We start from the raw sequence: 13917 nt of genomic DNA, 5'->3' as shown, positions 1-13917 counted from the left end.
CGTTTTGAAAAAACCTTTTAGTAAAAAAAAAATTAAAATAAATTAAAAAAAAAATAAAAAAATAATTAAAAGAAGTTGCTCCCGCAGCAAATCAAGGCAGGAAATAAAAGACGCTCCCGTTCGAGTGAGTTTGTTGTAGTTGGAGTAGCTTTTTTTTTTTTTGTATATGAATACAGTTGGAGTTGTTTGGTTTTTTTCTTTATTTACAGAAAGGGAAGTTCTTTTTGGCAAGATCAAGAAGTGAAGCAGTATATATATATATTGTTAGTGCTGAAGCTGAACTTTAATGAACATTTTACACTGTATTTCCCAGTTGAGATAGTGTGTATTTATTATTGTAGCTCTGTGTTATTTGGCTTTTAATACAGAGGTTTTCTTTTTGTAGCCACTGCAGCCTTTTGTTTGGTCTCTTTTTTTTTTGCCAGGGTGGAACAGAGGGTTTGGCCAACTTCCCCATCTGCAAACGGGCTGTGAAGCTCCTTTTCCTGGTAAATGTTATTACTGGGGTTGGTGGTGGAAAAATGGGACTCTCACAGCCTTTGTGAATGGTGTTGGTCCTATCCTTACAGTAGATCTAGGTCTATGTGCCTACATCAGGGTGGGGTGGGATGAGCAGTGTGTCTGCCAGAGATGTTCCAAGAGGATTCACTTAGCACTGCTCCACAGACTGTGGCTTTCTCCTTGGTTTGACGTTGGGTGGTTTAGGTCCTGGGAAGATGAGGCCCATTTTCTGAGATGTGTTCAATCAGCCCGGGACAACTATTGGACTTGCACAAAGTGCTTTCCTCAAAACCAGCTCAGATGCAGCGTATTTGTTGAAGGTGTGGTAATATTGTGCCCCTTTTTCATCTACCAGTCCTCAGGGTTGCTCCCAGAAAGCCCATGGGGTGGAGTGAGAAGGCAGGAGCTGCTGCTCCAGAACTAGATCATGGCTGCCACTGTGCAAGTGTGGAAGGAAGAAAGATTTGCAAGATTTCTTCTGATTAAAGCAGACAGTTGCATAGCCTGAAATACCATTTGCTGTATACTTCCAACTGTTCAGCTTTATAGGAAGTTGTTTCATTTGCCTTAGATGTGATTAGTCCAGCTGAGGCTTCTAAAACCAAAATGTGAACTAAGTGAGAAAGATTTGCAATAGGAATTCTTGTTCCTTTATCAACATCAATTTTGTTTTTTTAAATTTTGTATTTAATTTGTTAGGGACACACAAACTCGCTTGGGGCTAATTTGGTGTATTTGTAATGTTTTTTTCTTCCCTATGTTTGGTGGGAATGACTGGATGAAAAGTCTGGAAGAATTCAATTCTTAGGATTCCTATTTTTAATTGAGAACAAAATAAAAGAAATGCATGCTTTATATGTATGCTATCTGGAAAAAAAAAATTGCAGAGAGAAAAAGATTGACAAACAACAGAAATAAATCCATATTTTAAAATCTTCCATGTTACTGGCCTACCTCTACACCCACTGTTTCTCCTATTGATTTTAAAATATGCCTCGCTTGAGTAAACATTGCAGTTAGTGTTGTTTTCAGAAAGCAGAAGATCCAGTCACTGGATCACTCACCAGTCACAGTTCGTTTAGCCTGTTGATCCAAAGGGCACCTTCCTTGTATGCTTATTTGACAGATCCCTTCTTTTCTTTCCTTATTATGAAAAGCATAGTGCTTATTTCCTTATTATGAAATAGCATTTCCACCTTGTGCTAATTGTTCTTCGCAGAAAAGCAACATGCTGGAGAGCAGTTACTTGTCTACAGTGCCTTGTGTGACAGAGGAGCCTCTTCATACTGGAAAGGCAAAGAGAACACAGAGACAGTATTAACACCCTCCTGAAAGAGAAATGCTCCACATAAGGAGTAACCCTTGGAAGAGTTGCCATGCCAGAAAATAGTTTCTTCTTTTGAATGAGATACATTTAGGCAGAGGGTTAAGAACTTTTGCTGGAAGTTTTGCTGACTTTATAGTGTACAGTGCATAGTATTTACTCCCTGTGATCCTGGGAGCCTGTGCTTAAACTCAACGTTGGAATCTCTTTTTTTTGCTTATCCTAGTTTCTCCAGTGACGTGCCATTGTTTCTTTTCTTGAACTGCACCAACAGGAGCCAGGTAATGAAATTACTGTCTGAAAAATGCAGCTTCAGTTATTAAATGTTTTGGGGTTTTTTTTATTTGGAGTTCTTACAGACACCAAGAACAGTAAAGCTAGTGCAGAAGGGTTTTGGGGTGTGTCTTCTAAATTCCGTTAATAGCCACTTGAATACAAACCTTGTGAGCAGGCAATGTCAGAAAATTGCACCTTCACTTAAAAAGTGATAGAAGAGAGGAAATTGCTTGTAGTTCTTCTATAAATACACTTGCAAGTGGAGCTGCTCTTAAAAACTTGCTAAACCGCGAAATATTTAAAACACAGGGCTGGCATTAAAAACACCCCAAACAAACCTCACAAGGCAAAGCTTGTCCAGAATACAAAAAAAACCAACAAAAAGCCCTGCAGCATTTTCAGGGAGTACTGATCTCAGCTACAAAGTGCAAAGAGCACTTCTGAGTGACGGGACGTGCTGCAGTAACCGCTGGGCTCAGCGTGTTCCCTGTGTGCCTGAGCGAGGACTTTTGAGAGTATTTAAAAGGGTACTTCAAGCACAGCGGAGGGCACAGAACTGACCTGATCTATGGGGTTTAAGCCAGACTTAACTCCCTCAATCCTCGGGTCTCGGTGAGCTGGCAGCAGGGTTTCTCCTGCAAAGAGCAGAGTGGAAATGCGTGATCCTGACCATGAACCTTCTTCGGTGGCTAACGCGTCTAACACCAGTAGCCCTGCTTTCCTAGCTGAGGCTGCTGCTCTTAGGTAATGGGTGGGTTTGAGTAGCAAAGTGAACACGCAGCTTTCACCCGCATCCGTGGGAGTTTCAGCTGAATTAAACCCAGAAAACAAAAGCCCAGAGCAACGTGAAACAGTGCATCTCCACACCAGCTAGTTTTAGATGTCAGCCTGAGACACCAAAGTGTCTGCTTTCTTTTTCACTGGCAGTGGAGTTTTATTGCCTCTTTGCCGAAGATGGTTCTAAGCCATTTTTATTAATTTGGATTTATTTTTAGGGCCAATTGGTAGCAGGGTCAGTGCAAGCATGGGATTAGTCACCGTATACAACCTTCATATACTCAGGGAGAGGATATGTAGGCACATATACATACATCTATCTGTATGTATGTATACACACATCTACACGTGAGGACTTACTGTGTACAACAGAAAGTAAAAAGGAAGAAGAAGGATGGTGAGAAACAAACAATACTGAACAAGTAATACTGGTTTTTCTTCACTAACTATTGTTGGACTGTGTTCCCTGGTAAGTTATCCTGACTTTGTTTATGTGCATGTCTGTGTTGGAAAGCAAGGGATACCTAGAAACAGAGGTAATTTCTCAGATTTCCTTTTTATGTAATTCAAATATGTGACAGAATTTTTTTCCCAGGACCCAGGAGCTTGCTCCAGAGAGGGATATTCAGCTTTAGGAGGCACTGGGCTTGTGTGCTAGTGTTAGACTGGCACAATTTTTTGCTGTATATTCAGATCTCTCTCCCTCACATACTTCTTTAGTTCTATTTTCTAGATACGTTAGAAGTGGAAATAAACAGATTAATATGTAGTTTTAGCATGAACACAGTCTTGCTGTTATTTGGTGCCACACTGATTCCCATAATGAAAATATAAAAATGTAGTACAGTATAATAATAATTACCTATTATGTAAACGTGCTGTTGTTCAATGGGGTGGTCAGTAATTGAGAGCAGCTTTGTATGTCAGGAGGTACGTGGATATTTGGGACAAAATTGCCATACTTGGATACATGTGTTGTTACTAATTCAGGGCTTAGTTCACCAGTGCTTTTGATGATTAATATGACTGCACCAGCAGTATTATTTGTGCAGTGAATGTTACTCAAAATGACTAAGGGCTACCGAACCAGGCCCTAAAATTACTAATTAAAGGCCTTACTTGGCTGAGTAAGTGTTATTCATTGTGACCTCTGCTTGCTGAATAGAAGTACCTCCAGGGCTGACATTACGTGATTCCAGGGATTGAACAAAAGCCCAGTGAAAACAAATAGTTAATTGAAGTTGTGTATGACTAAAGATCAAATAATCTATTTTAAAGATATAGAGGAGGTATTGCATTCTTGTTCTTCTCTGGCTTTTATGCACATAGCTTATAAATCCAAAGCCAGGATTTCTCAGTCTGATATAGGGCCTTGATAGTTTTGAAATTAACTTCTTTCTGAGGCTAGTGTGAAAATGCCAGTTATTTTTCAAGGAGTTCTACTGAATAAATGTACATTTTTTTCAAGATATTTCAGGGAAAGGCCTTGGTTTAAAAAAAAAAAAATCAGTTATTCATTCTGTGGAAATGTGTAGATATCAAATCCCAAAAGTGTTCAGATTTCAAAACGTAAAAAAAATCTTTTTAACCAGTAACTGATTTTCAAAAGCATATTTTTAAACAAAAACAGCAGTTTCCTTTTTTACCCTCAGAAGAACATTTTTATGAAGATTGAAGTGTATATGAGTGTTCTACCTTGCCAAGTACTTTTGTGGGGAAAAAATATGTTTAACTCCTATTTTTTTTTGTGTGATGCATAGTTAAATTCTAATAATAGTGTTCTCTTCTGTGATTTGGAATTGATTGCAACTTGTGGCAGACAAGGAACTGCATTTCATGTCCTTTTTTCCATCGTACTTCTGGATAAATTAGTTGTTCAAAATAATTTTTTGGAAAAAAAAAAAAAGTAGATTAGCCTGGTTGTTTTGTTTCTATTCTATTATGCCAAGGGACAAAGTAGTTTGGTATAAAAATTGGGATATTAAAGATGTTTACTGGAAATGTCTGGATGGTATTCAATTGGATTTGTGGCCAGGGACAGTCCCACAATCCAAACGTCTTCTAAGTCTTACAAAGTTTGGATTAATAACCAAGTGTAGAAGTTGAATCATCTGTACAACAGAGGAGCCTCTGGATCTGCAAGTTGGGAAAGATAAGAGTCTAAAACCTTAGCTCTTATTTTAGCTTTCATGTTATCTCAACAGGTTACCAAAGTCAGAGCAAAACTGTAAGATGCAAATATCCTAAGAAATGCTGTGTGTTTCTGCACGTTTGCCTTGCCCTTAGCTTTTGTAGAAAGACATCGCATTAATGAGTGAATTCAAGGTAATTGCTGTTCTGGTGAAGTGAATTCACTGGCAACATAAAGTTAAACTGTATTTTTGTGCCTTGTAAGGTGAGACTTGCTAGAAGCAGTGGGACCTTCCCTCGTTGGTGTCATTCTGGGTGTTGCTAAGCAACACTAAGTGCTTAAAATGAAGATAACAGAAGGAGAGCATGGAGGAATAAAGGAAACAAAATACATAGAAAAAGCATAAAAGAGAGTAAATGTGCCAGCACTTTCTGCAAAGAAGTTGCAAAGTAGCAACTGGGAAAAGAGCAGTGATTAAGATGATAGAGAAAAAGAAAGCTGATGTAAGATGAATTAGGAACTTAATTCTGTACATATATTCAATCACATTTTTCAGTGATTTGCTTGAATTGCAGTGTTGGCCCCAAAGAGCAAAAGTAGTGGCAAAAGAGAGCAACAGCCTGGGAAGAAACTGGAGGCTTGAGAAAAATTAGGAGTGGAACTACCATACCAAAAATACAAATAGGAAATAAATCACACCTTGTATTGCTGGAAACCAAACAACAAAATGGCAAGGCACTCTCTTGTATATGATATTTACTCTAATTTTGCTTCATGTGTTCTCTGAGGTTGTAAGGAAAACATGCTAGAAGTTGTATTTAGGGAGTGGATATGGCTCTTCCATCATACTTTGTTTTGATCCATGTAAAATACATGTTTCTCATTGTCCAGCAGAAGAATGTTAATCAGAACTGTATTAAAGCTTTTCACCAGAACTGAAGTAGTGCTGATGTGACTGTGTTTCCTAGGCTGGGTCCCAGCTGTTGGAAGACTATGTGCTGGGATGCAGTTACAGCATTCTGAGCTATACTGCCAGTACCTTCTCAGCCGTATGTTGAAGAATCTTCCTTTCTTGTCCCTAACTTCACTGTCTCCCAAGCTTCACTCCACTTCTTCTTCAGACATTGAAAATTAATAATTCTTAAGATTTGCTCCTTCTTACTCCCTCTTTCCTTCTCTCCCTGTTTATTATTTTTATCTTGACATTTTTTGTCTTCAGAATTCTCACCTGCCTTTCCCACAAGCATGTCTTATATTATCAAGCTATGAAAAGTACTCCAGGAAACTGCGCTATCAGTTTCTTCTGCTTTTCCACTCTACTTCTCACCCATACAGACAGAACCTCTCACGCCTTTGGTCTGTGACACCTACAAGCCAAAGATGAACAGGAAGCCTGTTGAGGGCAAAACCCAAGTGGAAGGTTGTCTCTCCCAGCAGTCCTGTGGTCACAGGACTTCTTCCACACTTCTGCCCCAGACGCTGAGTAGGGGCCCTAAGGTATTTTGTCTTCTTCCAGTAAATGAAAAGTGGACCCATTTGAAGAGCTTCTTTCCACCTTAATTCTTCAAAGTCCTTCCACCAAATAACTGTCTAATTGAGCACCTGCCCCAAATCCTATGTCATGAATCGTAGGAGCTCTCACATGCAACCCTTCCCTTGTATCCTCGACTGCAGTGTCAGGACATGTCTCACCCTGCCTTCTGCTCTAGCCAAGGGTGGGTGTCTAGCACCTTGGCAAAGCTCTGCACAGCCAGAGAAGCAGCAATCTCACTTAGGAATGGATCAGTTAAAAGTTACACTTAGCTCAGCTATGCAGCTACAGGATCAAAGTGATAACTTTTCAATTAAACCTTGGATTCTGCAGAAACTGAAGTCCCTGGATGGAAAAGTTGTACAAGCATATATGTCAGATATTTTAGGTGCTGATCTAGTAGCATTCCAGCTTCACCAGCTTCACTGGCTGGGCAGCCAGGACAACTCATCACAGCCCATCTTCTGTAAGATGTAAATTTGTACAGCTCATGCTGGAGTCTGTGAGGGCTCAAGTCTGCTGAAAACAACGTCTGTCCCTGTCTCTCTAGCTGTGGCGGAAATAATATTTAATCTTCTTGTACTGATAGTGAAAGATTTAATGAGGTAAATCCCATATGGCATTTTGAGCATGTGAAGCACAATAAAAATGCAAAACATGACCATGATTGGATTCCTTCTCTGTTCTTTTTCATGCTTAATGGCACGATTTGAGCCTTGTGTTGTTAAATTAAGGTATTCTACACAATTTTTTCCACAATCTAGCCAGGTAATAGCTGTACTCTGGAAATGCTTTTCCCATTGGAAGGTGCTACTGTGAGCTGGTGTATTAAAAACAAATCATTACTAAGTGATGAATGTTACTGGAAGAGATTCTCATTAATCCAAAAGTACGTGAAAGAACCCCCCAAGGTGTAAGAAATACTTTCTAGGAGGTGAATATATGAAAAAATTGGTGTTGGAGATTTAATCATGGGGTTATTTCATTTATTTTCTTGCATTGTGTGTTTCATCACATTTTCTCGGGGGAATGTGAGCTGTGCCTAATTATGCCAGCAATGTAGTTGCTCCTAAATGGAAACTGGAAACTATTTTCTTCAGGCAATACTTAGTATGAATTCTTGATTTTTTTTCATTTCCTTCAGGACACGTAAAGCACTTAACAGTGAAGGTTCACATCATTTTTTTAACCCAGAGACACCTACTTTTGAGGCATGATGTTTACCTCACTGTGTGTCCAAAGCAGCCTTGCAACACCCCAACCCTTCCCCAAGACAGGGATGTATCATGGCACCCCAGCCCCCATGAACTAGTCGTAGGATCGTTTCGGGGCTGGGACCAGACCTCATGCCTCTGCGCTCTACCCCAGCTGTATATCAACTTTCCCTCTGTCCTGGAAGCACAATTATGATGGAAATAAATCTACAGCAGGCCCATGCAAATGGCATTTTCTCACAAAAATTGGTACAGCTGTACTGGTAGCAAATTCTGGAGGGGACCACTGCCAGCAAACCTCTTGTTCCTCTTGTCCTCAGCTGACGACAGTCCGTGCCAGTGGTGCATTTCCCAGGTATAACTTCTTCATACTTCCTTGTGGGGCAGCTGTGGGAAACCACATTCACAATTTAATAACTGAATAAGATTATTGCCTGAAAGCCATTTGGAGCAGAAAAGATTTTTCAGTAAGTTTTTCAGGAGTGTGAGCACTGTACGAGCCATGTACCAATGCCTTTAATTTGTACTGAGAGTTTTGCAGGCCTTTTTGGTTTGCTTCATTTATTTATTTTTATTTTTTTCAGAGTTTGACTAGGAATTGTTGTCAATACTGCCTTGGAAACACCCTTTTCCCATGCGTATAAAATGTAATTCCATAGGTTTTGCTCTAGCTACCTTGGTGGGAGAGTGGATTGCCCATCCAACTCGTCCTGTAAAATATCACTTACTTACCTTCAGCTCTGAAATGGAGACTCACATCCTCTCCACGTGAGATGGCCATCATAAAACTTACAGACACGAACCCATCCTGAGTTAAGACTGAAGAAGACATCTCTTGCTTTACTCCTACATTTGGAATGTCTTAATTCCTGTGACAATTTCAGTTCACTGAATCAGCTGGTGAGATTGATAATGGTGCTGCCCAATGCTGACTGAAGTGTCGTAGGTGGAATGGGTCGGAGAGATTTACTCTCCTCCCACACACAAAGTGCAGAAAGAAAACAACATTGGTTAATCTGTTTTCCTACATGTACAGGGCACAGCAACGCAGGAATCAGTGGTTTTACCCATGTAAGGGAAACAAAACCCCTGAGGCAGCCTCTGAATGAACCACTTCAAAAACAAAACCAAGAGCCGTTTTCTGTGCGTGTAACTCCTGCTGATTGCCATGAGAACAGCCCCAGAGTAACTGTGTGATTGGAAGGTCTCTTACCATAGTGACAGGAATAGAATAACTTGTTTAAAATTTCCCAATTAATGTAATGAAATGGTGTGTGATTCAGCTGATACCTATGCTATCTTTAGTATCTTCATGGCTATCAAGTTGTCTCTATTGCTATATCTTTCCTCTGTTACATATAAAGAGATAATGAGAAACTTATGATGATGAATAATGTTAAAGACATTTCTGAATAAAAACCTTCTTAAAACCAAGTTAAATCCTTTTATCAATGATACTCAGAGAGCTGATAAGCTGGAAAACATCAAAGAATTAATACAATTCTGTAATATATTTAAAATATCAGAATCCTCAATGTTAAGGACTACAGGTTGACTGTAGCAACAGAAAGCATTTACAGCAAGTTCCCAAGCCTGTGTTGTCTGCTATTACTTGGTAAATAATAGTTATGCTTAGCTACTTCCTAATATTTTCTGATCCCACACTCACGGTAAAACCAGTTACTAGAAGCAATGCACATACAATAGTTGCAAATTGCTACTCTGAGTTCCTCAGTGATACAAGCATACTTTATTTTTTTATAACCCTGTCTTGAATATTAGGTTTCAAAAGGTCCAAAATGTTCTTTGACCATCTTAATTTTCTCACCTTTATTTCCCACAGTTGCTCTACTATCTGTTTTTGCTCAGCATGCTTAGAGTTGTGGTCATTTAGGAAGCAAGGCAATATGTGAGCAGTTCAGTAAAACCTTGCTACAGACAATACTAATCCTTCCAGGCTTGGAGTTAGCACAGGAATGGAGGGTGCTGGAGGTTTCTTGCAGTGCTCACTGTGAAGTGTGGGGCATGACTTCAGGAAAGAATCCAGTCAATGTTCTTGCAGTCATTTTAAGAAATTGAGCTTTATTAATCAGTTCAAAGCACTGTGAGCAGTCAGTCTGGGTAAATAATGAGGAGAGGAGGATGTATCAGCTCCTTAGTTTTTAATTTAAGCTTTGGCAGTTGTTAGAATTTGATGAACATAAAAAATAAATGCATTGCAGGGTCTAAGTTTCTACATTACTGTAAATCCTCCATGTAAATCCTCATCCAGCAGTGAGTTTATTGTTCAGACAACTGGAATGTAGGGGTGTGAATAATTCCGAGAAAACATAGAAATATATATGCTGAAAGAATAGAGCATATTAAGAGCATTTCTGTTGGGAAGTACTGCACAGCAGCAGTTTTGCTTCAGTACCATGTTCTGACTCACCCCACAGCATATAATCATAGAATCATAGATTGGTTTGAGTTGGACAGACCCTAAAGATCATCTAGTTCCAACTCCTCTGCCATGGGTAGGGACACCTCCCTACTCAAAGCCCCATCCAACCTGGCCTTGAACATGTCCAGGGATGGGGCATCCGCAACTTCCCTGTGGAACCTGTTCTAGTCTCAGTAATTAATTTCTGTTTCCCAGTATCTCATCTTAATCTCCCCTCTTTCAGCTTAAAACATTACCCCTTGTCCTGTCACTACACACCCTTGTAAAAAGTCCCTCCCCAGCTTTCTTGGAGCCCCTTCAGGTACTGCAAGACAGCTATGAGGTCTCCCCAGAGCCTTCTCTACTCCAGGCTGAGCAGCCCCAACTCTCTCGGCCTGTCTTTATAGGAGAGATGCTCAGGCCCTTTGACCATCTTTGTGGTCCTCCTCTGGACTCAGTCCAACAGGTCCATGGCCAACAGTTGCAGGCACGTGTCCATGAGCTGTGAGCACATGTCCATGGAGCAAAAAGCCTGAGCAAATCTGAGAAGTTGCTTTCCTTTTGTGGCTACTTGGTGAGAGTTACCACCTTGTGCTAGTATGGCTGTTGGTGTGAGCACTGCTTCAGAAAAAGCAAAATCACCATGTGCAAAGGCTGGTCTAAAGCTGGAGCTCCTCTGGCTGACTCCAATTTCAATGTGCTCAGTCATGCTTTCTTCACTTTTGCTCTTTTCCACTCTTGAAGGCAGCTGCCCAGGGATTGCCTCTGGTATTTAACAAATATTAATCACTAAAACAAAGTCTTCAGTTTGTTAGCTAGTAGTGTCAGCCAGAGTTTTAAAAAAGTGTTTCGATCAAGTAAGATTTCCTGCAGTTGTTTGCACCTTGAGGTGCTGTGCAAATTGAATCCAAATGTCATGGCTGAAGGGCATTTGTGTTGACATTGCCTGTTCCAGTACTCTGGGCTTCTTGCATTTTCAGTGTTTCACACTTCCTTCCCCAAGTTATTTTTCTCCATCAGCAATTTGGCTTCTAGAACCCACCACAACTCTGATGCTTTCCTCTTTTCACTGACCCATGTATTAGAACATTCCATGCACAATGGTTTTAAATGAGTATATTCCTGTCATGTATTTCATGGTGTATCCCAAATTTTCTTTTCTGTGAGCTCCTGTTGGAAGATGAAAGCAAGATAAACCAACTACCACTGTTGTTCTCACAGAGGAATCCATTCCTGGCCAAGACTGCAACTTTGTTGTGGCTGTAGCACTTCCATGAGCTTTCGTTGTGCCTGAAAGTCTGAGTGATCAGTGCCAACACGACTGATGTTTGAATTCAGCAGTGGGTTTGATTATAGTCTCTGTGCACGGATATTTGTGCTTCATGACATTAATAACCAGAAATTGTGTCTAATAAGGTTGTGCTGATGTGTACATTGTACTGAAAGTGGCATTTATAAAACAAGCTATGCCTTGTCTTAAAGGTCAAAGTTGTAATAAGATTATCTTCCTTCTGAATATTAAGAAAAGCAAAAAAGTAATGTAAAAATGTATGAGATGGATAGTAAAAGCATGTGTTTGAATAATAATCGGAGGCAGTATTAATGGAATTTGCCTTTGTGATGGGCTACATGGGATCAGAATGGTGACATGATTCACACAGCATTGACCATGAGCGGGAGAGGGTGTAGCCAGTGTATGACTTCATTCCAGACCTTCCAAAATGCTGGCATGGGTACTACTCTGTACAAACTTCAGCAAAACCATTCCGAAGTGCTGGAGGCACAAGTCAGCACCTAAGCCCGTGGCCCAGCAGTGCACCCAGCACGTGGCATCACCACGCTCCTGCCCAGGAAGCCTGCTGAGTTTTCAGCTCTGCTGCACCCTTCCACCTTACCTCAGTGCAACACAAGAGGCCATTGCTGCCCTGCTTTGCTAGGGCTCTCTGACTGGCTCACCCCTTCTCTTGCTCCAAAGACTTTTGAGCAGCCAAAATGTCAGGGGTGTCCCAAGCCCAACGTGTGGGTCCCAAGCAGTTGAGCTACAGCTCTCAGTTGGTCCTTGGGGGCTGCTGGGATGCCCTGACTTTGCTTGGCCTGACTGTTATGCTCCAGATTCTTGATCCTGGTTGTTGGTTCAGTCTTCTACTTTTTACCTCTGGGTGCTGCTCTGGCCTCTGAACCCCTTAGCTCCAACCTGCTTCTCCATTCCTGACCACCTCACCTGATCTTCCTTGATCTCTGACTGCATCCTTCTCTTCTGACTTCCTGGCCATGCCATGCCCTTGACCTGACTCTTAGGACTTGAGTAAGTTTTTCAGTTGGGAGGTTTGAAAGATGGAAGAACTTGTTGCTTTAGCACGAATAGCTTTTCTCAACCTCATCATGACTCATCATAGTGATTAATTTTGAATGTAAGGAATTCACAAAGTAAAAAGGAGCAAAGAGAAAGTTTTAGTAGCCACTGCAAGTCAAATGAGTGATTTCTCATAAGGTAAAGTACATTGGAGAAGAATGGGACCCAATATAACCTGTACTGTCAGAGAAGACAGAGACTCACAGACATACAGGTATTCAGAAGGCACATCTATATTTGTTCTACAGAGCTGGAGATTTGCTTTAACAGCAGTGTGATTTATGATGTAATCACACTGTCTAATGATGCTATCAAATACTGGCCTGTGCAATGAGCAGCAATGACTCACTAGCAAGTTAAATAGCAAAAAGGGAATGAAAATGTGCATTCACCAGCCATCCCATTAATGCACAGTGCCGTAAAGCACCATTAACATCTAAGTACATACAGGCTAAATAGACTTATCCAAATCAGTTTTATTACCTCAGTACGTGTGTGTTTTAGCCTGCAAACTGAAGTGTGGTGCTGGCTCTTTCCCTGCTGGGAGCAGAGCTGTGTCTTGCTGTGCTCTGCTGACTGCTTCCCACTCTGCACAGCTGGGCTGCTTGCGGCTGTGCCCCACGTGTGGCTGTGCTGTGTGCCATCCACCCTGCAGACCTTGCATACCTGTCTGTGATCACAGAATCACAGAGTCAGAGTTGGAAGGGACCTGTAGAGATCTTCTTGTCCAACCCTCCTCTGAAGCAGGATCCCCTAGAGCACATAACACAAGACTCTGTCCAGGCAGGTTTTGAAGATCTCCAGAGAGGGAGACTCCACAGCCTCTCTGGGCAGCCTGTTCCAGTGCTTTGTAACACTCACAGTAAAGGTTTTTTTCCTCATGTTTAGATGGAACTTCCTATCTTCCAACTTGTGCCCATTGGCCCTTGTCCTGTCACTGGGCACTACTGAAAAGAGTACCTGGTGATCATCAATGGCATCCCATTTCCACAACAGCAAGAACAGTTATGCCAACAAGCCAGTGCCCAGAAAGTATCACCTATTTGTATCACCTTTAAAGACCTGTGTTTTAACTAGTTATAGTGAATTAACTAGTTGTAAATGTTGTGTGTTACAGTACTGTTAGCCTACCAGGATAGATGTTAAAAGTGGCCATAAATAATTTGTTGTGCAGTCTCCTAACCTCTAGAACAATCCACACCCAACATTTATGCCCCTTCTTCGCTGGTTGACTCTGCAGCACAGCAAGAATCAGACTCTGCATGATGAATAAATCATAAGGAATTGATTCCTTTGTAACCACTCTGGTCCTAATGCTGCAACCCCAGTGGTTTCAGTGTAATTTCTCTGCATTTACAGTTGGGAATGAGGTCAAGACCATTTTTATT

Source organism: Chaetura pelagica, unplaced genomic scaffold (genome assembly GCF_000747805.2).
Source record: "Chaetura pelagica isolate M959 unplaced genomic scaffold, ChaPel_1.0 scaffold642, whole genome shotgun sequence".
NCBI classification, from domain to species: domain Eukaryota; kingdom Metazoa; phylum Chordata; class Aves; order Apodiformes; family Apodidae; genus Chaetura; species Chaetura pelagica.
The sequence above is the reverse complement of the archived record's forward strand: the minus strand, read 5'-3'. Positions refer to the sequence as shown.